This window comes from Macrobrachium nipponense, chromosome 25 (assembly GCF_015104395.2).
Source record: "Macrobrachium nipponense isolate FS-2020 chromosome 25, ASM1510439v2, whole genome shotgun sequence".
NCBI classification, from domain to species: Eukaryota; Metazoa; Arthropoda; class Malacostraca; order Decapoda; family Palaemonidae; genus Macrobrachium; species Macrobrachium nipponense.
Window position 1 is genome coordinate 12,002,597 of NC_087214.1, and position 24,971 is coordinate 12,027,567.

Genomic DNA, 24,971 nt, shown 5'->3' on the forward strand with positions numbered 1-24,971 from the left:
AATCGTCGCTTTTAAAAATAATTTGTGCACATCCCAATTAATTCTGTGGTCTAAATTAAAACTGTGAGCCACCAAAGCGCTGCCCTGTGCATGAAGATCATAGGCCCTTCTGTGTTCCCTTAATCTGACCTCTAATCCCCTACCACTTTCCCCGTAGTAACAACCACTGCAATCCTGACAAGGAACCTGTAAACACCCGTTATTTCTCTTGGTACTGTTTATTATTCTTTGTCAGAGCTTTTGCCAAGGTGTTTTTTGTAAGTATAAACTATTTCTATGTCTTTTTGGTGGTTATTTATATAATCACCTACTTCTGATATTACATCGTGAAAGGGCAATGATACACGTTTTCTTGACTTTCATTTCCTTATTCTCTTGACTATGTAAAACTTCTTTTTAGCTCGGCTGGAATTGCGTCAGTAATAAAATGTTCTGGTACTTTAAGGACCTAAAAGTGTCTACGACATGTTTGAGTTCCCCGTCTAGAAATGCAGGGTCACATATGCGAAGGGCCCTTAAAACAAAACTCATAAATTACATTCCTTTTAACTTGTTGTGAGTGGTGGGAAAAATAATGAATGTAATTTTCTTTGTTGGTAGCTTTTCTAAAAACTGAAAATTTAAAGAGTTACTGTTTACATCCCTATGAATTAAAACATCTAAGAAGAAAACTTACCATCAACCTCTTTTTCTACTGTAAATCAGTTTTTAGAAAAGCTACCAACAAAGAAAATTACATTCATTATTTTTCCCACCACTCACAACAAGTTAAAAGGAATGTAATTATGAGTTTTGTTTTAAGGGCCCTTCGCATATGTGACCCTGCATTTCTAGACGGGGAACTCAAACATGTCGTAGACACTTTTAGGTCCTTAAAGTACCCAGAACATTTTATTACTGACGCAATTAGCCGAGCTAAAAAGAAGTTTTACATTAGTCAAGAGAATAAGGAAATGAAAGTCAAGAAACGTGTATCATTGCCCTTTCACGATGTAATCTCAAAAGTAGGTGATTATATAAATAACCACCAAAAAGACATAGAAATAGTTTATACTTACAAAAACACCTTGGCAAAAGCTCTGACAAAGAATAATAACAGTACCAAGAGAAATAACGGTGTTTACAAGGTTCCTTGTCAGGATTGCAGTGGTTGTTACTACGGGGAAAGTGGTAGGGGATTAGAGGTCAGATTAAGGGAACACAGAAGGGCCTATGATCTTCATGCACAGGGCAGCGCTTTGGTGGCTCACAGTTTTAATTTAGACCACAGAATTAATTGGGATGGTGCACAGTATTATTTTTAAAAGCGACAATTCTCACGTGAGAAGACTAGTTGAAGGCGCCGCTATAAACATGGGAATATCTTTTGAGGATAACAAGTCGTTTTACCATGAAGACCCTTTTATAACAGTTTCATTGCCAGGCAATACTTAAAAGAATTTATTTTTAAAACCGACGTTGACCATGTGAACCCTGATGCTCTGCTTCCTCTTCCCCTCTCTCTCCAGATAGCCGACGTCCCAGCGGTATGTTTTCCGGCTATGGCACCTATGCAGTGCAAGCAGGAGCAACCTTCGCAGGTTCGGAGATCGAGAGGTTGGCGCAACTGCCTGTTGAGATTGGGATTACGTAAAACACGAACCAGCACTTCGACGATGGGCTGTTATTATTTTCTCGCCCCGCCCACCTTTTTAGATGCTCTTCGGAGGGAAACTACCCTCTTCATTACATTTTAACGTCACACTGATGAGGAACACCGTTCAAGTGTTCGAAAGTCTTTGTTTTATATTTTTACATAGAAATATATTTTTATATATAATTGTGGATATTTTTTTAAACAATTTGTTTTCACGGAATTGTGAATTTCTTAACAAAATTGGTATCATTATTATTATTATTATTACTGGAGTCAAATTCAAAGTACTCCAACCATTGTGGTCAAGGCCTAAGCATCTGCTGTTGGATTTAAGCAGCGTCTAGCAAAACGGCTCCTGTATATTACAGGACTTTCTTAGCATACATTCACTAAGCACTAAATAACAGTAAATGTACAATCACTAAACATAAACATTTCAATACTATTTCACTCACTAAACACTCACAGTAACTATACACTCACTATCACACACTTACTATACACTCACTAGACACGACACTTGACATACACTCACACTCAATACAACTACACACTCGCTGGATAGTCAACAATCACTAAACTAAAAACTCTCACGCACTCATACACTACTCTCTAACACTCATACTAAGCACTCACTATACCTCAAAAACTCAGAAAACATTCACTAAACACTCACTTAATCCTAAACATTCATTAAACACTAAACAATCATTAGCACTCACTATACATTAAAATATGCCACTTGTACTCTCTATTACACTAAACTCTCACTAAATATTTACCAAGCATTCACTAAATCCTAACACTACATACTCACTAAATGCTCATTAAACCCCTAAAGACTCATTAAACAGTGAATGAACATCCACTAACTAAGTGTACACACACTAAACATTCACTGAACACTAACAATCATAAGACATTTACTAAACACTCACTAAACATGCACTGAATACTTACTAAACATTCACTAAACCCTAAACACTCACTGAATGCTTACTCACTAAACATTCGTTAAACACGAACATTCACAAAATATTTTCACTAAACTCTAAACACTAACTAAACATACTTACACACTAAACATTCATTCACTAAACACTAACATGCACTAAACCTTCACCTTCAACAAACCCTAAACACTCACTAAATACTTAGCAGCACTAAACATTCACTAAATTCTAAACATTTGCCAAACATTCACTGAATGCTTATGCACTAAACATTTGTTTACACTAACATTCACATAAAATTTTCACTCTACTCTAAACACTCGCTAAACATTCACTGAATATTTACTCTAACTGCACCAAACACTCACTAAACATTCATTGATTACTTACACACTACTTCACGAAAATTCATTAAGACCCTAAATACTAACTAAACATTCGCAATAATACTTGCATAATAAAGATTCAGTAACATTCACAAAGCACTAACCATTCACTAAACCCTAAACATTTACTCATAAACATTCACTATACCCTAAGAATTTGCGAAACCTTACTCATTAAACATTACATTAAAGAAAATTCACAATCGCGCCAATCCCTGTTCAATTTGTGCGTTAGCAGGCCTTTCCAAAAATGGCGGCAAGGCTTGCAACGCCACCCTGGTGGAAGACCACCTAACTACATAGTATTGGTATAGTAGAGATCGCAACACCCAGGGGCCGCATACATCAAAACTTCCTAAGGCGCCTTTTGTGGCAAAGGCACCGTTCCAATCGGCCGTTACTCGAAAACGCTCATACTCAAAACACCGAGTGCGGCCCGCCATCTTGGAAATATGGCGCCGTGAGAGCCTTTGTGCTAGGGCTGGTTTAGAGCAGCCTTTGAGGTGGGAAGGCAACTTTGGGATTGACAACAAGTAAGAAGAGGATGTCTCCTACCTCTTGTATACGTCAATGAACCCCATTATACATAGTTTTATTTTGCAAGTTACTCTAATTGCTTTGTAATAGTGTGACATTCCTCTGCAGACGTTAGATTTAAAGTTATTGGATGTGTATTATTTAAAATGATTTCATATATACAATCTAAAATTCCTATATTATAATCTGATTGTTTTGACTTTTAGGTTATCATATATCTTATAAATGTTCATGTATATATAATCAATGCTAGAAAAACATATATTTTGTTGTCTTGTTAAATAAATTTCAATACAGAAATATATCTTTATACTATGTACTATATGCAAAGGTGAAATATGTATGCAATTTCCCTGCCTCATCACTTCTCATGGTACTCATAAGGCACATTAAACTTAGGTTAAGTGGTCAGAGATAAGTACAGTACTACATACAGTGACTCGCATTATGAAATAATGCCACCTAGATACAAATAAGTTATGAAATAATGAATTTGATGTTTCATATTACCTAGATATAAATAGGTTACTGTATCACTGAATGACCCTTATAATAGCAATATCAGTGTATCACATAGTACATTATCTCCAGGAAGAAATAACATACTAAAGTAAATAAAAATAAAAACTTACAATAAGGTAGAGGTATCTGAGATCACAGAGGTATCATTTTATACTAATATAAGTAAGAAAACATGCTTTATAGACAACATAGAGAAATAACATGAAATAGCATTGTAAATAAACAATGCTGTACTAAACTTATCACAATAACACGAGATCACAAGAAGCACGATATAATAAGAGTAAATGGAGCAAAAATAAAAAATCACCAAATCATTAAATAATGGAGTGATTAGCATAAGACAATGAGTAGTATATCACATTACTCTTAAACAAAAAACTTACAAAAAACTAATCTCAATAATGAAGAGGTATATGACATTTATCACATTATGGGCACCCTTGGTATAGGAACATATAAGGCATGGTATGAAAAAAAATAGATTTTTACTACTGTATAGACTATATTAAAAGTACTACCACTTTAAAAAAAATTGTGCATAATGTCTCTTATGCATATCAGTCATGGTTACCATGCTGTCAGCTATTACCCTTACATTTCCATTTAATTCTTTTACACTTTCATTTAATTCTTTTTGATTAGACAATATATCCTGAAAAATATCAGAAACATCTGCCAACACCTCAACTGCTTCTTGCTCCAGTAGGCCCAATCTTACCAAAACTTCCTCTGAAGGTTCTAGAGCTAACTTTCATGAGGACCACCACCTCAAAAGATTATAATACAGAAATTAGGTACTGCAGTAACTCTGGAAAAGAAACATCATGTAATTGTGTAGTTATTATCAATGACTTCCCACATCTCTACCTCATCAAAGGAAAAAAAAAAAAAAGAAAAATGACCGATACCATAGAGTACATAACAATTACTTGAGTCACAGCTAGGCATGGTTATGTTTAGGTTCAGGTTAGCCTAGGTTAAGAATTGGTCTTGTAGATAAGACCCTTTTAAAAATACGGACCCCATTGTTTTATCCTTTTGAACAGGTCTCATGTTCGTGTGGGACTGCAATTCTTCAAAGCTCCCTAACTTTATAACTTAACCTAACCTAGATTAAATGGTTAACATTCATTTGGGGCAGAAATGCCATACATGAAATCTCTTAGAATTGTGTAAAATATATAAAATAAAATGATCTGGTTAGGCAGGAATAGGTATTGGCAACTTATGCAATACCCACAGTCTAGGCATATCATCACAGCTTAGGCTAAAACATTCATTTCCAAGCAATATCATACGATACTTTTGCATAGCCTAACATATAGCCTACTAGGAAAATATCATAATTAGCATGACGTTAACAGTAGAACATAAGCCAAGGCCTAGCCCCAAAACTCGCTTCAATCTAGGTATGTATGGCAATTAGTCTATGCTAAATTAGGAGGTTGCTTCCTTTTCTTAGCCACAGGTCCATCGTGCCGCTCTTTAATCGCTCTGCCATCAACAATCAGCTGATATGCTGTTGTATCGTGATTGGTTCTCATTCTCTAGCCATGCTATGATACGGGCGACGTGATTGGCTGGACTATCCAAAGGCGCCTTTGACAAAAAGGCAGCCTTTTCGTGCAAAGGCACCGTCCAAGGCGCCTTTGAAAATCTTTGTGTATACGATTCCGCCTTCGTCGAAAGGCGCCTTGGGCGAGCCGTTGGGAAAGGCGCCTTCTGTCAAAAGGCACCTTTGCATAAGGCTTGTTTTGAGTATCCGGCCCCAGGTATATACCCGCCATGAATACACCAAACTGTTTACATCCAGTGGCCACTGGAAGTCAGTGATGCCAACTTCGAATAATCTCGAGCTAAAGGAACTGTTCTCAACATGTCGCATCAGGTGCTAGTTATCAACCCCAAAATCCTACAATAAAAGGAAACAATCTCTTCTTCTCTGATTTCAGCTTGATGATATTATATTATTACTTAATAATGACAGGTTTGAACTTCTTGTCATGTTGGCCATCATGCAAAATATTCAGTTTCCTTCAGGAATCGTCCTGTTTAAGCACCAATGTTATAGTAGGTATATAATATCATTCCATCGTATTGACTTCGTATATATATGTTAACAAAATTTATACTTTGTTTTGTTATAAGAAAAAAAATGACAGTTTCCTTTTCAGTGACCAGGGTATGTCCACAGGTTCTCGTAGCTACTGAGAGAGAGAGAGAGTAGAGAGAGAGACGAGAGAGAGAGAGAGAGAGAGAGAGAGAGAGAGAGAGAGAGAGAGGTTGGGCTCTACTACGTAGCAGACCGACCAGCAGCAACCATTAGTTTCTGTTCAAATTTGGTGTTAGTTGGGTCAGTGGTGGGGAGTTTTCCTTGAACTTAATCATTAATAACGAGGAAAATATTACGTCTATAGTGAGTTGTGACACATAGACTCAACGGAAGCATTTTTGAGGCCGATATAGGCTAGGGTGTGGAAAACGGCAGAAACTGTGGTACTAAAGGTCGAGCGTTTTTTTTTGGATGATCTGCAGCCATACTGTCTAGTTTGGGAGACTTCTACGATCTGTTCGAGGAGGGACGGCAGTAAAACTTAGAAATCCCCCCCCCCCCTCCACCCCACTCCCTACAAGATACCTTTTTGGAGGACCACCTCCTCGACCTGTCTAGGGACGGAAGCACTTGGCAAAGATTAGGTAAGTGAATCCATCATAGTTTTTATTTTATTATGATTGTTTTTTTCTCTTTGCCTTTCCATCCGTTAATAAATAATGCATAGAAATCCACTTACTAGTACACGGTGCACATTTTGCATATCATCTTGCCCCCCCCCCCCCCCCCCCCCACCCCCCCCCCCCCCCCCCCCCCCCGCCCCGACCTCTCCGCCCCGAAAATCCTGATTTGTTTTTACAGTGTGGTTCCCCCAAATGGGCTGTAAATATCAATATACAAGGGGAGTGGAAGGTCAAATCCAAAAGTTGTAACTCTCTCTCTCTCTCCCTCCCCCCCCTCCCCCCTTCTTGTTTTGTATAACAATTCTCTCAATCAATTTGTTCCCTGATCATGCTGGATATCTTTAGTGAAGCCAAAGTACGTAAATAATTTTAACAAGGCCTGAATTACAGATTTAGATTTAACATTCTTAAAGGGAACTGCCTCAGAATATCTTGTCATTGTGCACGAATGTAAGTAGATACTGGTTTTCTCTCCTTGTCTTCGGCAAAGGACCCACACAGTCCACAATAATATTATAAAATGGTTCACTTACCACAGGTATAGGAGATAAAGGAGCAGGTGGAATGGGTTTATTCACTTTACCGACAAGTTGGCAAACATGGCAGGTTTGTATATATCTTTGAAACGTCGGCCTTAACTTTTGGCCAAAAGAAATGAGAGGATTTTTTTGGAAATTCTTGTGAACTCCTAAATGACCTGGTATCCCATCATGGGCCATTGACAGCACCTCATGCTCTAACAAACATTTGGAGCATAACCTGATGTACTTCCTACCATTCTTCAGCTGGACAATCTATAGGAGGGAATCTCCTCATCAAAACTCTACCTTCAAAATAAAAAATAAAAACCAGGATTAGTAACAAGATCCTTTTTTTGGTCGACAGCCTTATTTAAAATATCAGTTAATGTAGGATCATTCCTTTGTGCCCACAATTAAGCTATCTCTACTAAAGGGCAATTGAAGATAATCAAGGAGGAACAGCTTTCTTCATTATTTTTACAAACCTTCCTACTTTGTGAGCGAGTGACAGCACAACTGGGAAATAAACCAGGAAACTCGTTCAGGATATCGGCTGAGGGATCGTCCAGTAATGGGCTTTCCACAACTACTGGGTCAGGAACAACAAGTGTACCAGCAAGATCATTGCCCAACAAAAACTGTACATCATTCACTGGTAATAGCTGAAATATTACTCCAACAATTACTGGACCTGAAACCAGTTTACTTACCAGTTAACTTTGGCCAAAGGGAGACTAGGATCTTTCAGCAAGACTCTTTCACCTGTGAACGACTTCTCAACACCTGGAAGACAACCACCTACCAAGAAACTCTGAGCTGACCCTGTATCACGAAGAATAGTTACATTTATGGAATCTCCACAGTCTATTAGAGAAACTTTACCACTAAATTTAAATCCTTTAAAAGGATCCTTTTCGTCTTTATCTGCAGACATTTCGTCCTTACTACTTTGATTTCTCAAAATATATTCAGGTTGTGTATTTGGCTGAATTTTCAAATTCAGGAGGGGCTGAGCCGTATCATTGTGATCCTGGACTGTTAAGGACTTTAAATGCTTAGACTTTTACAGCATTTGGACCAGCAATCATTAATACTGTGACCTATCTTCTTACAATAGGACGGATATATCAGATTTTGTCACTCTTTGAAAAGACACTTAGAGACAGCATATTAACATCACCATTCTGACTTTACTTGAAAATTTTTCCCACCTACCGACTGGTTTTTGACCTTTATGGATAGAATAAGAGTCTGCTGCAATGGCAGCCCTTTTTAAGCAAAGTTATTTCCCGATCTTACAATACAATTTAACAGGTACGGTTATACATCTTTTAAATTCTTCCATAACTACAAGGTTACACAAAGTATCAAAATCTTTTACTGAAGATGACCCTAACCATTCTTAAAACCTCTAAATTTCTTATTAGCAAACTCAACGTAAGTCTTACCAGGGAGTTTCTGTAGCTTTCGGAATTGCTGACGATATCCTTCAACAGTTAATTCATAAGCTGCCACAATAGTCGTTTTCACCAGTTCATAATCTTTTGATTCCTCTACTGCAAGATTGGCATAAACAAGGGCCCCTTTTCAACTGTCTTCTCAAATTGTCTAAAGAAAACCACCAGATCTGACTCTTCAAATTTCGGTACTAACCTACTTACCTTAGCCACATCAAAGGTAGGGATTCCGACATAACGTTAGGTGAACGCTGTTGGCTCTTCAGCTTAGCGAGTTCCAGCTCTTTGTCCAATTTCTCCTTTTCAAGGGCAAGCTTCTCGTTTTCTAACTTAAGTTTCTCAATCTGAAACTCGCTCTTGACCACCCATCCATTTCCAGTATTTGCTTGACTAGTAGCTTCCAGATTTTGAAACTGCATACTTAGACGATTTTCTGCATCAGACTTGCACAAATCAAGAGCATCCTCGGGCAAAACATTATTAAGCACAAGATCATGGATAACGGTCGTCTTAATTTCATTTTTGGTCATTCCAGACTTAATCTGGACGTGAGAATGTCTAACAAGATATATCCAGTCATCCTTTCTGTGCGAATTATCGGTGATTAAATCCAAGGAGGGGTTACCTGTAAATTTGTGCACATCGAAAGGCATGCTTACCTATATTTACCGAATCTAAAAAATAATGGTCCTCCAACAAATTACCATAAGGCAAAAGCTATTTCGGCTTTCAAGCTCGAGTTATTATAATACGGACAGGAATGAATTAAGAGAATTATAAGTTCAAATAGGATCATTAGGATTCAACCAAATGATATGATATGACGACAATGTCATACGAGGGTTCTCGTGAGCAATACCAGTGCACGAACAAGCAATGATGTAAGAAAGAAGAGGTTCCAAGTTATCAGGCAAAGAGTCAATAATGAACGGTTAACAGAAATCCCTGACAGGCTCTCCACTTGTAACAGACCCAACTCTTTCTGACTAACTATTATACCTGCTTCGTTGTATGGATTTACCACAAAAGGATTGTTAAAAAAAACACACGGTTACATTGATAATACTTTCATTTCATATAAATAAACAAACAATGACAATCATTACTCAATATCACTGAAAGACTAAAAGAAAAAGAAGAAGACGTCGTCGCAGGATCCTTTGTTTACTTTCGCTCTGTGCTTTGGCCTTGATTTTTTGGTGATGTAATGTACTCAAGCACTGATAACAATGCATGGAGCATCGTGCAAGTGATGTGAGTACACAGACTTGGGTGGGAACTTTTATAAGTTACGGGAATAGTGCCAAATAGAGAACTAAAATATACGGGGTATTTGGAAAAGTTTTGTTTATATACCACAAGGCGTTTGCCTTGGGGAAGGTCCGTTTTCTATGAAAAATTTTACCCGTTTCTCTTTGTTGTTTTATGAGATACAGTACTAAAAACAACATGGGTTCGTTTCCAAGCTTTTTAAGGAGAAAGGACTCCATTGGTCTACAATTCCTGGGAGGTTACATGTCAATCGAAAATGTATGTATTGTGTTATTCAGAGAATTTAAACTTTATATTACTGACAGCTTGGGTGTACAGAATGTAAGCAGGAATAAAGTAGTAGTTAAGTTCAGCTCAGAGAACAAATTCTTGGAAATAGCAAGGCAATTTGAGGATAAGCATATAAAGATAAATGAGGTAGATAGTGTGAAAGCTGTGAGTATAAGTACCTCGTATAAACATTATGTATCGATAGGAATGCACCCTTTGAATTGTCTGATAAATTGATGATAAAAACATTATGAATATTGAAAATAGGATTCATAAGAAGCAACAGATTCAGTATGGGCCCCCTGAAAGGCCTGCTGAATGGGATACGGACAATAAAGATGAAGATTAGAGATAAAATTCCTTCATCGATAAGCGTGTCTGGTTTTAACTTAAGTATATTATATAATGGGGAGAAAAGAACCTGTTACAGATGCTGACAAGAAGGCCATCTAGTGAAAGATTGTAACATTGATATTATGGAGGAACTAGTATGTGGAATGAAAAAGACTTTCCTGACATAGCAGACAAAGAAATGATGATAAATCAGAGACTGATAATGGTGATAACAGAGAACAAATAAGAGAAGGAAATAACATTGAGGGACAAGAGGTAAGTGATAGCCAAAGAGGAATTGATATTAGTGAAGATGAAACTGATGTATACACAAATAGTGAAGCTGACAAAGGTCCAAGAGGAAATACTCAGGGAAACCAAGAAGGTAAAAAAATAAGTAAGGAAGAAGGAATAGAAGAGGGAAATGAAGACAGTGGCGACGAGATATGTGCTCATTTGCAGTTTTTTCCTTTGATGACGTTGTGCAAGTAGAAACAGAAAAAGAAAAAGTGCACAATGAAAAAATTATAAATGGAAAAAAGGTGGAATACGAAGACGACATGCAAATAGTAGCCGAAGAAATAGTCAACAGTGAAGAAGACGAGCTGATACCAACGGAACAAGAAGTTCATAAAGAAGAAAAGGGTGAATATGAAAATGGTATGGATGTTGAGTCTATGAGGAATATTAAAATTCCTGAGGAAACCTTAATAGGGAGTGAAAAGAAAGGCAACAATCACAACTAAAGAAAAGGGTAATAAGAATAGGAACGGAGATAATCAAAGTCAAATGCCAGTACGACAAAAATGGCAAACTACTGTTAACGACAGTTCAGGTGTAAAAATTACCATTAAAAAGGACAGTTGACAGAAATGCTTAAAAGTATCGAATAATAGCGAAGGAGAATGTTTTGTTTTTTCTGAGTTGTCAAACCCCTTAAATGAAAGCCAGGATATGTTTGTTGATAATGTAGTAGATCATGGTCTCTCTAGTGATCAGAACTCAAGTAAACACAAACATGATGATGATGATGACGATGATAGTAATGGTAAAAATAAATTTTCTAACTGGGTAAAATAGGTAAAAAATAATTAGTATGCATTTATTTTTAATATATCCTTAAAATGGCTTTAGTCACTGCTTCATTAAATATTTGTGGTTTAAATGAGCTTCATAGGCAGTTGAAAGTAAAGATGTTTGTTGATCAATAATTAAAATTGATGTATTATACCTTCATGAACATATTAGAGATATGAATAGGATAAAAATATTTAGAGGACTACTTTGAGGTTGTAATAAATATGCCACTAGCTTTAAAGGTGGTACGTGTTTCTGTTTAATAAAAAGTCAGATATTTCAGTATTTACAGTGAAAAGGATGACACTGGAAACATATTATTTCCAAGGATACGGTATAATGATATAAACCTCTCCTTATTGAATGTATACGCACCATCAGGCTCAAGTAAAAAGAGAGAAGGGAGAACTTGTTCTCTGTAGATATTTTGTATTATTTAAGGAACAACATATCAAATTTGAATTTTGCTGGTGACTTCATTGCGTTACTTTCAGGTAGAGGTGTTAGTACAGTAATGAGAGGTATGTATCAAAAGGTCTTAAATCTTTAGTACAGCATTTGTGATTGAAAGACGCTTGGTTTTCATTGAACAACATTCCCTAATATACGTACATTGTGGGTTAATTATGCTTCAAGAATTGACCGTGTTTATGTGACTGACTTGTATAGTAATATTAAGAATTATAAAATATTCCATTATCTTTAACAGACCATAATATGATATTACTGAATTTCTGCTTAATAATCGTTGTAAAACAGGTAGAGGATTATGGAAGCTAAATGTTCATTATTGGAGAGGGACGACTTCATGGAGAAATGTGAAAGATTATGGCACTTTTTAAAAATGAAAGAATTAAATACTCCAACATTATGGAATGGTGGGATACATTTGTGAAACTAAAATTAAAAGAGTTTTTCATAATACTGTCTAAACAAGCTATACAAGAGAAGTGTGGCACTCTAAAAAAAATTTTTGCAAAATTATCTTGAATACTCATAAAGTAAAGTATCTTTTGGTTACAATAAATTTGAAGAGATGAAGGCTGTAAAGATAGAATGAAATCAATAAAAGATGAAATATGCGAAGGTATAAAGATCAGTTAAGGACAGAAGAGAGAATAAAATGAGAGAGATTATCTGCACATTTATTAGGTAAAGAGAAACTCAGAGGGAAGCGAAACAGTATTAGGCAACTGAGGTTAGCAAGCGGTGTGACGATCGACATGTAAAGGATCACTAAGCAAAACTGTTCACAAAGATAAATACTGATGAACAGCTACAAGATAGTTTCCTTAATTGTGTAGGGAGCACGATAACTGATGAGAACAATGAAATGTTATGTAGAAAGGTATCTGTCGAAGAGGTATTAAATACGTTAAAGATGATGAATAAAGGTAGAACTCCGTGTAGTGTGAAGATGGTCTTCCTCTGGAATTCTATTTAAAGACATGGAATGTAATTAAGTCAACGTTTTCTGAAATGATTAAGTTTGCGATAGATTTAGACCTTGAATTAGGAAAAAGCCAAAAAAAGTGTATCTTGAAATTAGTACCTACCAAAGTGGTGATTTTACTGTGTTTAAAAAACTGGAGACCTATTTCTTTACTGAATACGGACTACAAATGCATTGCAAAATTTTGGCTAATAGATTAAAAGTGTTCTTCTTAAAGTTATATCACGAGAACAGTTTTGTTCGGTTAAGGGAAGATCAATAGTGAAAGGTAATACTCTAATTAGGGATGTAACTTATTATGCAAATGAAAATAGTTTGGATTGTGCTCTAGTTAACCTGGATTGGAGTAAGGCTTTTGATAAAGTTAATTTGAGGTTCATATTTAAAACTCTCACGGATGAGTTTTAGTGAGTTATCATGAAAATTAGAATGTTACAATATACTGGATGTATAACTGTCTGCGGTCCACCACTTATAATGGTATAGGACGGCGACCAGTTGTATGTTAGATCTTGCGACTGTGATACGCAAGCATTGTGGTTCCTTTTCCCTTTCTCGTCTGAGTGACATCAAGTAGATTTTGTTTCTTCTTCAGAGTAGGGGAGATGACTCAAACTTCCTTAGTTAACTTCAACAACTTTATTTTCAACTCCATCCACAGGAGTTTAGGAAAGGTTGGTCAGATGACCGCTCTGTTGGAGGATGAGATAGAACTAACTTTAAAGAGGGTCGCGTCGATAGCTGACAATAGCTATCTCAGCATATAAATAACAGATATGACTCGGAAGTCACATGTTTCCTCTACAGGTGATAGGTCACCAGCTTCTGATGGAAGGCGCTGTGACCTGTTTACAAGATGTGCAAATTGTTGATACAGATAAATGCAAAACCAGGCCACTGCAAAGTATTGCATGGCATGGTCTAGTTTTACGTCCTGTTATGGCTATTGATCACACTCCTAACTCGCCAATGACCCCTTGGGTCATGGGTTTATTTACAGATATGGAAAATATCTGTATTTTTTATAATGTATGCATTACAGATGCCTAAGTGCAGTTTGTGTAAATGGGATTGTTGGCGGCTTTTTCCCTGTTGAGAGATCCATAAGGCAAGGATGTCTCTTGTCAATGATAGCATATATTTTGTTCCAAGAATCTCTATACAGAACAATTAGACAAAGCAATGAAATTGTGCCAGTGAACCTCTCTAATGGGTTCCAGTGTTCTGTTGTAGGTTTTGCTAATGACAGCTCTGTTTTTGTTAGCAAAGAAAGAAGTATTAAAGTAGTATTTAGTATTATAAAGCAATTTGAGCTAGCTACTGGTGCAGAACTAAATAGAGATAAGACTTGTGTCATGGGTTTAGGTAATTGGAAGGCAACAAAAAATGTATGGCCACTTGATTGGATACAACAGAAAAATAAGTGTATGGTATTTGGCATATTGATAACCAATGATTATAAGGAATGGTAGATGAAAACTGGGATGCTTTAATCAATAAAGTTAAGGTAAAAATAAATATGATTTCGACTCTATATTTGTCTTTATATCAAAAGGCAATTCTTGTAAATTCTCTTATTTTAAGTAAAGTCTGGTATGTGTCATGTATTTCCATTAGGGAAAGAGAAAGCAAAAATTATAGAACAATCTGTTTTCTGGTATTTGTGTGTGGAACTTATCAATCAACTAATTAAAAGGGATTCCTTGTATCTGCCAAAACAGAAGGTGGTATTGGGGCTTATTAATGTGTTTTATAAAGCAGCAGCTATTTTAACAAGTACATTCTTGAATATTATGTTATCTGATAGTTATGGACGAGAATTAGCCTTATAGTACACATGTATTTGAATAAATTTGTTGTGGGTTGTTGTAGAAGATTACCCTAATATGTCTTATGTTGCTACTCCCTTTTATAATATAATTATTGGTAATGTAAGAAAATTATTGAGAATGCCTAATTTTCCATACGTCAAAAGTAAGATATTTATCAGTATTTGATGCCAACCCATAAGCCCATTGTAATTGAGAGATACCCGTTGCATAACTGGGGTAATATATGCATGCAAATTCGTTACCCCCTATCAAAGAAGTATAATGTATAGATTTTTGTATGAATCTTTGGCTACTAAGGAAAGACTGAAGAAAATATTGGATATTGCTGATGATAATTTTTGCAATAAATGTATGAAAATGAAAACCCTCTGCATGTTGTTTATTTTTGTAGATATGTTTAAAAAATTTGGAAGTGGTTACAGAATTTGAAGTTATAGGTGATAAAGTTCAGTACCCAATAAAAGTATTGATGTTGGATTTCGATTATAAAGAAAAGAAGAAGAAAAATACATTAAGTATACTTATTACTAAGTATCTAAATATTTTGTGGTACAGCAAAGAATAGGTGTCACCAGTCAAATAATTTCAATATTAAAATGTAAAATAAAGCACACAAAAGGGGTATTATCAAATGCATATGAACTTAAAAAACATTTCACAAGTAATGTGATAATATTTGAATTCATCATAATTAATGTACTAGTATGTAATATTGATGTAAGATTATGAAAAGTATGTAAATAATCAATTGATAATTGTAATGATATTTTAATAAAAAAAGATAGTTTTTTTTTTATAAGACAGTTTATACTTACAAGGAGAATACCAGCTCAAGGTAGTCAAAAGTCTTTTGCGTAACTACTCGACGTGGTTTCTTGCAAGCTACAACGAAAATAAAAATATTCTACGTTTTTCCCTAAGCTCTTATCTAATACTATGATGGCAATGTTTAAGAAAGTTGGGTGAATTTTTTCTATTACCAAAAATATTATAACAGCACATAGTAAAAGGTGATTCAACATTTGGACTATACCTGAGACACATGTCACCCTTACTTGAAGATGTCCTCACACAGAAAATGACACCTGAACCTATAAATACACATTAAAAAAAAAAAAACTCAAAACCCAATATACTTACTGAACAACAAGGCTTTCACGACAGAAATGTTATCTGAATCTGTAAATCCACAAATTGTACTTTACTAAACACGAGGCAAAAATCAATCACCCAACTAAACAATAGAATTCAACACACTAAAACACAAAGATTCCATACAAATCTGCAAGAGAAATACTGTCTAATCAAGGAAGAATAATGCTTTATAAACATTTAAAAAATTAAAAAAAAGGGTGGGGGGGAGGGAAGGAACAAGGATGCAGCTTACAAGAAAGGCACTGAAATCAACAAAATATCATTATATACAATGGGGAATGTACAACAAAGAAAACCTCAATAACCAACACCAAAAATATTTTCAACGCAAGAGCTTCAAGGGCTCTCACGTAAGTGCATAACTAGAGCTTCACTGCTCTTATCTGGGTTCCAGTTATCAGTACATAAATATTTTTACACACACTACATTGTCACATCTTGTTTTACATCGCTTATTATAAAAACATTCGGCTAACAATAGGCCTGTGCTATATAAGTGTCCTACCGAATACACACAACAACACTGGACAACAAGAGAGAAAACCCAAGTTTCCCGAGCGAAATTTAAAAAATACACACCTGAAAACAGATTAGTAGCTATCATTCAACAAGTCAAGTCTTAAATTAGTACCCCAATCACGAATTTAATCACCTAACCGTGTTGTACCATGTCCCAACAACCAACAAATATCAACATCTCTAGATACTAAACACACTGGTACCATAAAAGTTACAATACAAACACTACTCATTGGGCCATAATCGTTACGATACAAACAATCTCTACCTGATAACGCTTACTCTAAGACCAATTATAACACATCACCCACCTTCATTAAAACTAACATTGCCACAATGTTCGTACGAGTATCATCTATTATCTTCACCTATACCCTCAACTTAATATTAGACCATTCATAAGTTTATAATTCTAGCACACCGTAACTAGAACGATACAGATAATACCTTAATATCCGCACAGTCCTCTACAAGAATCCCTGCTCAACCTTCGCTTTTGCTAATTCACTTTCCTTCAATATCTCTAAGGCCTTGATACGCTTTAAACAAGTGTCCCAATCATCATTATAAATAAAGTCATCAATATAAAGCACACCCTACTAAATCGTACACAGTGTTCTTGATCAAACAGTGTTTTACCATATATTTCACGTCCTTTGCAACAACCACTCTTAAAAGGATTTAATCTATATGGATATTGTTTCACTGGCGTGGCAATAACATCTACGTCATGCTCAAAGACAGATGTTCGTTCAATCTGGTATACCCGAAAACAATTCTTTATTCTCGAACACAAACTTCTTCAGATACCTACGTTTTTTACCAAACCGTGTTTTACCATATATTTCACCTCCTTTGCAACAACCTCTGTTAAGGATTTAATCTATATGGATATTGTTTCACTGGTGTGGCAATAACATCTACATCATGCTCTAAGACAGATGTTCGTTCAATCTGGTATACGGAAAACCAATTCTTTATATTCGAACACAAACTGCTTCAGATACCTACGTTTCTCATCTTATTACCTGATGGCCAGTTACCATCAATACTATATTTACCCTCATTTGAGTTCTTTATCTGAAAAACGAATAAAGGTTATTGACCTCGATGACTTTTTTTTTTTTTTTTCCATGGAGATTGTTGCAGTGGCGTGGCATTTCCAACATCTACGTTATGCTCTAAGACAGATGTTCAACCTAGTACATCCAAAAACAATTTTTCATATTCGAACACTAACTTCTTCAGACCTACGTTTCTCATAACTCAAATGAGAAACTGAACCATCAATTTTCCAAAGAAGTCTTAATACCTGATGGCCAGTTACTATCATCAATACCATATTACCCTCATTTAAATCTTTCTCTGGTGGAAAAGAATAAAGGTTATTATTAATCCTTCCCAACTATTGCCACAGGAATAACTCGACCCCTTTCCTTATATTCCTTTAACATATTGATATGGCAAAGTTGCAAAGGTTTCCTCCCACCTCTTCAGAGCACCCTGACTTTCAGGATACCAGCCTCTCTATGCCTACTCAACCTGTAAAGGATATTATTCACTATCACAATAATTTCCCATTATTCAAAATTTAAATCAATACAATTTGATATTACAATAATTTTCCCATTATTCAATTTTTTTCATTTTCAATTAATCTAAATTTTAAAGTTAAATCTTTAACAACAGTTAACTGAACAAATCACTTAAATTCAATGGAAATAGCAGAAACATAAAAGCACACAAACAAGAAACTACTGATACCTTAACCTAAAAATCTCCATATGTCAAGACACTGTAGCACGTTATTCAAAATTCTACAAACACCTATCATTCAGATATAATAAACGCAAATTTCTCAAACTACTTATGTCGAAGCCAAAGTAAAGCAAAGATATACCTAATGCTTCAGTTCCTAAGCTGAGACAACTCTTCCGGCAAGATGTCACTTTTGACAACTGTTCGAAATTCTTTGGTGCCTGAGATGCCTGGTACTTCAATGGTTCCTTGTTTACATGGCTTCATTGTGAGTCATTTTTACGGAATGTCTACCTGCAACCATAATCCCTAAATAATGATATCAATTAACCAACAGTTACTATTCTAATTCCTGAGAAGTTCCACCCAAAGAAATGAATTTCCCTTTCGCAGTAAAGGTCTGGAAAATATTCAGTGCTCCAATGAAAATATTATTGTCTAAACCCCAAGATGACTTTAATTTTAAACTTCCCTGAAAGTCTGTCAATCAATGTAACATTAAGAAGAATAAACCCTTCGCATAACCTGAGGAATTGCATTTATTAAATTGTTTATTTTTTAGTGCATCATTACCAAAAACATTCCTACTTAAACTTGAAGAGCATTCGCTCCAAGAGGACCACTGTTTAAACGATGCCTAACATTACTTAATGTAACTCATTGAGTTCGAGTTTGCTTACTGTTCAATTTTACCTACCAAACGGAGTTTTCATAAGAATCCCAATTATGCTCAAATAGCGCCTTCAATGTGACTTAGTATATTAATTGTTAATACGTAATTTCAAATTCTCTTTAAAGTAATGCTTGGAATTTGCGTTTACTCATCTACAGTATATTTGACAACAATACCATACTGCTCTGAATGCAGCACGACATGCAACAGTCTTGAAATATGCAGAGATGCCATGATAATGAAGTTCTTGATAAGATACTCTCCAGTAGTTACAGTATTAACCTCTAATTGATGTATGCTTAATGTTAAGCAAGAAGCATAGTTGTCATAGCATGGTTTGTACAAGAATCAGAGTCGATGAATCACTTGAAAAGAATAAGTTTTTGTGCCCTAAAGTTTTAAATAAAACTAATGAACTAAATTTGAAATATCTGTTTTAACAGTGCAAACGTTTAAATGCTTCAGGTTGAGATATCTCTCCTGTATTAAAAAGAAAAAAAAACTCATAACCTAAGCTTTTTAAAGTACAAATATCAGTGGTTACATAACATTGCAATAAAGCAAAACCTCAACACAATTACAAGATTAATTCCAAAGGAACTCTGACATAAATCAACAGAGAGAGAGAAGCTATGGATTAGAGCTACAAGGAACATATAAAAAGCTTAATTCCATTTCCCTACTATGAAGGCAACTAGTTTAAGAATATCTATTATATTCAATACAGAAAAATACGTACTTTAGTATAAAAGATTACCCAATTTATAAAGATTCTTACCTCACAGGTTCTACTACACACAGCAATTCCCAACAATATCTGCTGTCATGAAGATGTTTCGTAAAATCAGCTGTTTCTTCTAACTGATGAACTTTGTGCTTCTGATCATAAATGAATGAACTGAAAATAAAAGCATAACCTACTATTAATATCACGTGACTTCGTATCCGGACAAGTATGGATTTTGAACAATGACCTACTGGACACTGCAAATCAAAACTGAAAGTTGATGAACAAGTTGTCCTTAAACATACGTGATTTTCGATATGAAATAGTAAAAATGTAGCCATAACTATCTAATACTAGTTGATATTGCACTATGGTGGAATTTACGGTTATCTGATATTAAATGAAAAGTATATATGTACTTGAATATTACGTGTCGTGTTATGTACTAAGCTACAGTAATTGGCAGCTGATGTTAACACAGCTTAGAAATTCAAGCGAAGGCTTTATATTTCAAGACATATCTGTATCAAAATTATAAGACATCTAAATAAATATATGCTATGTATTCTGAAACAAACTGATTTTTTTTATCCCTAATATTAAACTTATGAATTTTATGCAAATAAAAATGTATCCTGAAAAATGCCAGTTAGCTAATACCGAATAACAAAATTAAATCAACAATGTAGTATATGTACCCGGATACACCAAGCTACTTGTGGTTGTAAAGAAACTAATGTAATAGTCAAGGCAAAACAAAGCTGTGTGTCCTGAAACCTACAGAATAATTGATAGCAAATTGTCATTTTAAATTAAAATTATTGAAATAAAACTATCTTGAAATACACTCTAGTTTATATTATGAATCTTATGTAGAAAGGACCACGAATTTTGTTGTATGCTGAGGTACCACATAACATATTGTTAAACTGGTAGGAAATTCAATGTAACAATAAACATGCCAAAACAATGATCTGCCTAGTAGCTGATTGATAAATTCAAATACAGAATAAACTATGACATATAATGAATTAACTAACAGCAGATATTAGAGTGATAAGAAACCTTAGAAGGGAACTACGGATCCTGAAACATGCTGAACATGAACGCACAAAAATTCTAGGTAAATGCTCATCAGTTAAGAATGAGATGATATGACCTTTAGGTATAATAAGGTCTATACATCCTGAATAAAGCTAAGCTACCTGATCTGTACATTAAACTTGGAAGAAATTAACGTGGAAAATATATCTTGAAATATTAAACCAGTTACAGGTTTCAATTATAAAACATATCTCCTGGACAACTGAACTAGCTCTTATGAAATAGACTTCTGAAGATGCTACTTAGAAATTACAAGCAGCAAAGCTGAGCTCTACTCGACTTGGGGTCAATAAGCACTGTTATGACCCTGATAAACTAAAAACTTGCTGGTCAATAGGCACTGGTTGACCCTAATAAAACAACACTAGCTCGTGACTATAAATTTTACAATATTAACATAGTTTTAAAAGTATTTTTAAGATTATGATCTCTTTAACATTTATATTAAGGGGTAATTTTTTTCTTGTAGGTTCCTCATTTATATGATTTCTTGAAATAATTGTCTTTATCCCGAATCCTTTTCTTCATAAGTGAGTTATTCGATGTCATACTCAGTGTTCTTGTTCCTGTTTCAGCAGCAGTAATTTTGGCTGCCTCTTCTTTCAATAATTTCTACACGAGTGTAGTATTTCTGATTTGTAGAAATTCCCTCGAGTTGTGTATATGTCATTTTCTGCCTGCTTCATACACCATTAGAGTACTTCGAATTTATTTCACACAGAAGCACTGTAGTAATGAGCCTGCAAAAGAAATAAATCTCTGTAGAAAGCAAAACTAAATTGAATACGACATGAAAAAGTTTAAACCTTTCTCTAGTGAACTGAATAAGATATAGTTTTGAATGAGATATACATAATGTAGTTCCTATACGTACTGTCTTGACTTCAGTGCTGTGCAGTGTGCAAAGTGACACCAATTAAAATTGGGATATCTGTACAAACTATATTGTAAGATTAATATAATTAACATCAGATAACGAATAAAAGTCTATAGCACGTCGGAAAAGGCAGCCTGGAAGTCATCTGTAAGAGCTCGCCTTTGCAGTGGTACAAAGTCATGGTAACTAGTTACTCCTTTTACGACGCAGCATAATTTTGGAATGTAGTGTTGTTTAACACTACTAAAGGTATAATCAGTCGTGGTTCTTAATACAATTACCGGATTCAAAGAAAACTCCCAATAACGAGTCAAATAAAATTGAATTGACAAGGAGGACCGTCCAGATCATCGATGCTGTATATAGTTTAAATAAAATCAACCAGGCATACTACTGTAGATTTACTTTCCCAAATTACCGTAGTGTTGTTACACGAAAACTTGTTGCTTTGAATGTCAGTTGACTGAAAAGTCTTTGAAAAAATCTAGATTCCTAAGAATTGTATACATAACAGTAACACAGACTTTTGGAGGTTCCAACAAAACTGGTTATTACGTTAATTTTGTCTAAATTAGACATTAGACCCATAAATGAAATCTGCAACTTTATATTTTGTATTCATGAAATCTGAGAAAATCAGCATTTGGCTCAATCAATGAAAAGTAGCAAAAATTATTCCCATCTATCCATGAAAGCTTGGAGGACTTATGCAACAGATGTGTGTTCATAATTGTATGCAATCTCTAAGCTTTATCATGGACTCATTGTCCTCCGGTTTTCTGAAAACTAGACGAGTGAACAAAAAGTTAATTATAGCATTAGTTTGTATACCGACATTTCTGATACTGAAAATGCTTTTTGGCATTAGTGGGGTAAAAAAAAGTAATTCACGCCACCTTACCATTCAGGAGTAATTGGCCACATTATGATATTGGTGTAGAAAGGTTTAAAACTTGTCGTCGTGGATTAGACGTGACCAGTCACCCACGAAACGCAATGAGACCTGAAAAGCAGCGATTCATTATAAGTCTAGTCTTTGTTAAAGTTAACCCTAACCCTAACAAAAGTACTATTAGTCAAGTACAGCATTTTGAGGCTTAAAACATCGAAAAATAACCCATCAAGTCTGTGCAATAAATTGAGAGACTTTGACCCAGGTACTATGGATAGTTCCAGTTCTTATCATTACCACATAGTAAAGTTCCATTTCCTCCCCATCCCCATTCCCATTCCTAAATCAAACTGGAAACTTCCAGTTCCCTTCTAATCCTGAACCACACTGACATCGCCAGTTCCTTCCTCCCCTTCATAAGCCACACAGGAAAGTTCCACTTCTTTCCTACCCTTCCTAAAACGTTCTAGAACATTCAACTTTCTTCCTCCCCTTCTGAAACAATTTGGGATGAAAATTCTCGGTCCTTCCTTCCCTTCCTGTTTAGTTAGAATTGTCCTGAACCTCTCTAGAAACTCGTCTCTGTTCACGAGGAACAAACATAATTACTGTCATAAACCAGTTGACATCCTACCTACCTAGTTCACTTTTGCACAAACAGTATTGTGGACAAATGAGAGGCACAGGATGAATAACTACAAATATGATGAGTACGACAAACCTAGTACTATTCAGAATGAAATCTGGGTTTAACAAGAAGGTTCCCGACCTGTTGACCTGTTCCTACCAAATATTCACACATTGACAAATTGACCTATTCCTACCAAATATTCACAATTTAAATATTAAACTATGCATAAGGCCTCCAGTAACCGTAGTTTTTACAGGAAAAGTGGTTTTTTGACTTAATTTATAAAAAATTTGGCAAACTCGGCTCCAACCTTGAGCGACCGACAGGATGTTCTATTTTATTTTTTTTTTTTTTTTTTTACTTTTTAACTAAACGATATAGCGTGTTGTCTCACCAACTAAGTTTAAAAATACACTGCGTTTTAATAAACATTATTTTTCTGCACGGTTTAACACGCAAATTATATTTTTTTTTTTCGTTTTTACTCTCATAAACAAATCCTGAATATCCTGCCTGTCCTGAAATTCGTGTATCTTGAAATCGAAGCGAAACACCTTTTTTTAGAACCTTTTTTTAGGCTTTTCCATAGGGCTGGCTATCCTTACCCCTCCGTACCCACACTACCCCACCAGAACAAGAACAAAGTAGTTTGTAGGCTTATTCCCCGAGTAAGCTTAAATATATTATAATAATATAAACTTACCGAATTCAGTCGTCGACTCCTGCCATGAGTGTTGAATTGCAATTACCCTTGACGTCAGCTGACGTATTTAGGCTTCAGGTGGCTCCAGGTGGTTCCTAGTGGTTCCTCCTCCTCTTAAGTCGTTTAGGTTCAAACATAAGTCGTTAAAAGTCGTTTTAACACACCCATAAAGCCGATTGGATACAAAAGCGGTTTGTCTCCACACAAGCAATTTTAAACGCTAAAACTGATTTCTTCAAACAATTACGAGTTTTGTTATAGAAAATGTCGTCTTTGCGTCATATTGATAGGCATTTATTCGACGCAAATAAGAAAATGAATCTATTTCAGCTCAATCGAAATCTACATCATTCAGATCTCTAGTTCGTTTTGAAATTCTCTTAATTAATGAATCACAGATTTGAATTACTCGACATTACGTCAAAATTATTCGTATAAAAGAAACGCCACCTCAGATATACCGCGTGATGTCACAATTATGAATCTCAAAAGTGTCTCTCATCGGTTTACTTATTGGTTTTCGATTTACTTATTTACTTACTAATTATTGAGACCAACTGACTACAAAACAAGATACTATATCAACACGCTTGTTTTAGCTTTGCAAATGGTTAGGAAAGGTCGACTGATTCTTTCACAAAACAATGATTTTGCGATGATTGACCGCTTATACCAGATTTCCACTTTGCTGAGGGACATTCTCTCTCTCTCTCTCTCTCTCGTCCCTTCCCCTCTCTCAAGTCTCTCTTCTCTCTCTCTCTCTCTCTCTCTGTTAAGGGACTGGGTTTACCGATCTATTCAATTCTCTATTTGGATTTAGCGTCAGTCATCGATTTGTTGACGTTTTTCCTGTCTATATAATAATAATAATAATAATAATAATAATAATAATAATAATAATAATAATAATAAAAGGAGTTGTATCAACTGTCTTTGTGGATGTA

At 35.2% G+C, this 24,971-nt stretch overlaps 1 long non-coding RNA gene across 2 annotated transcripts; it reads right to left on the reverse strand.

The window, feature by feature from the left end:
* Positions 1 to 20,709: 20,709 nt before the first annotated feature.
* LOC135199159 (uncharacterized) lies at positions 20,710 to 24,720 on the reverse strand. 2 transcript variants are annotated; one of them, XR_010310939.1, is made up of 3 exons: positions 24,028 to 24,720; positions 22,703 to 22,804; positions 20,710 to 21,664 (listed from the first exon to the last, which is right to left on the reverse strand). It is a non-coding gene; the product is annotated as an uncharacterized LOC135199159 (long non-coding RNA). The 2 variants fall into 2 exon arrangements; XR_010310938.1 differs by having other exon boundaries at positions 22,698 to 22,804.
* Between the last annotated feature and the right edge of the window lie 251 nt (positions 24,721 to 24,971).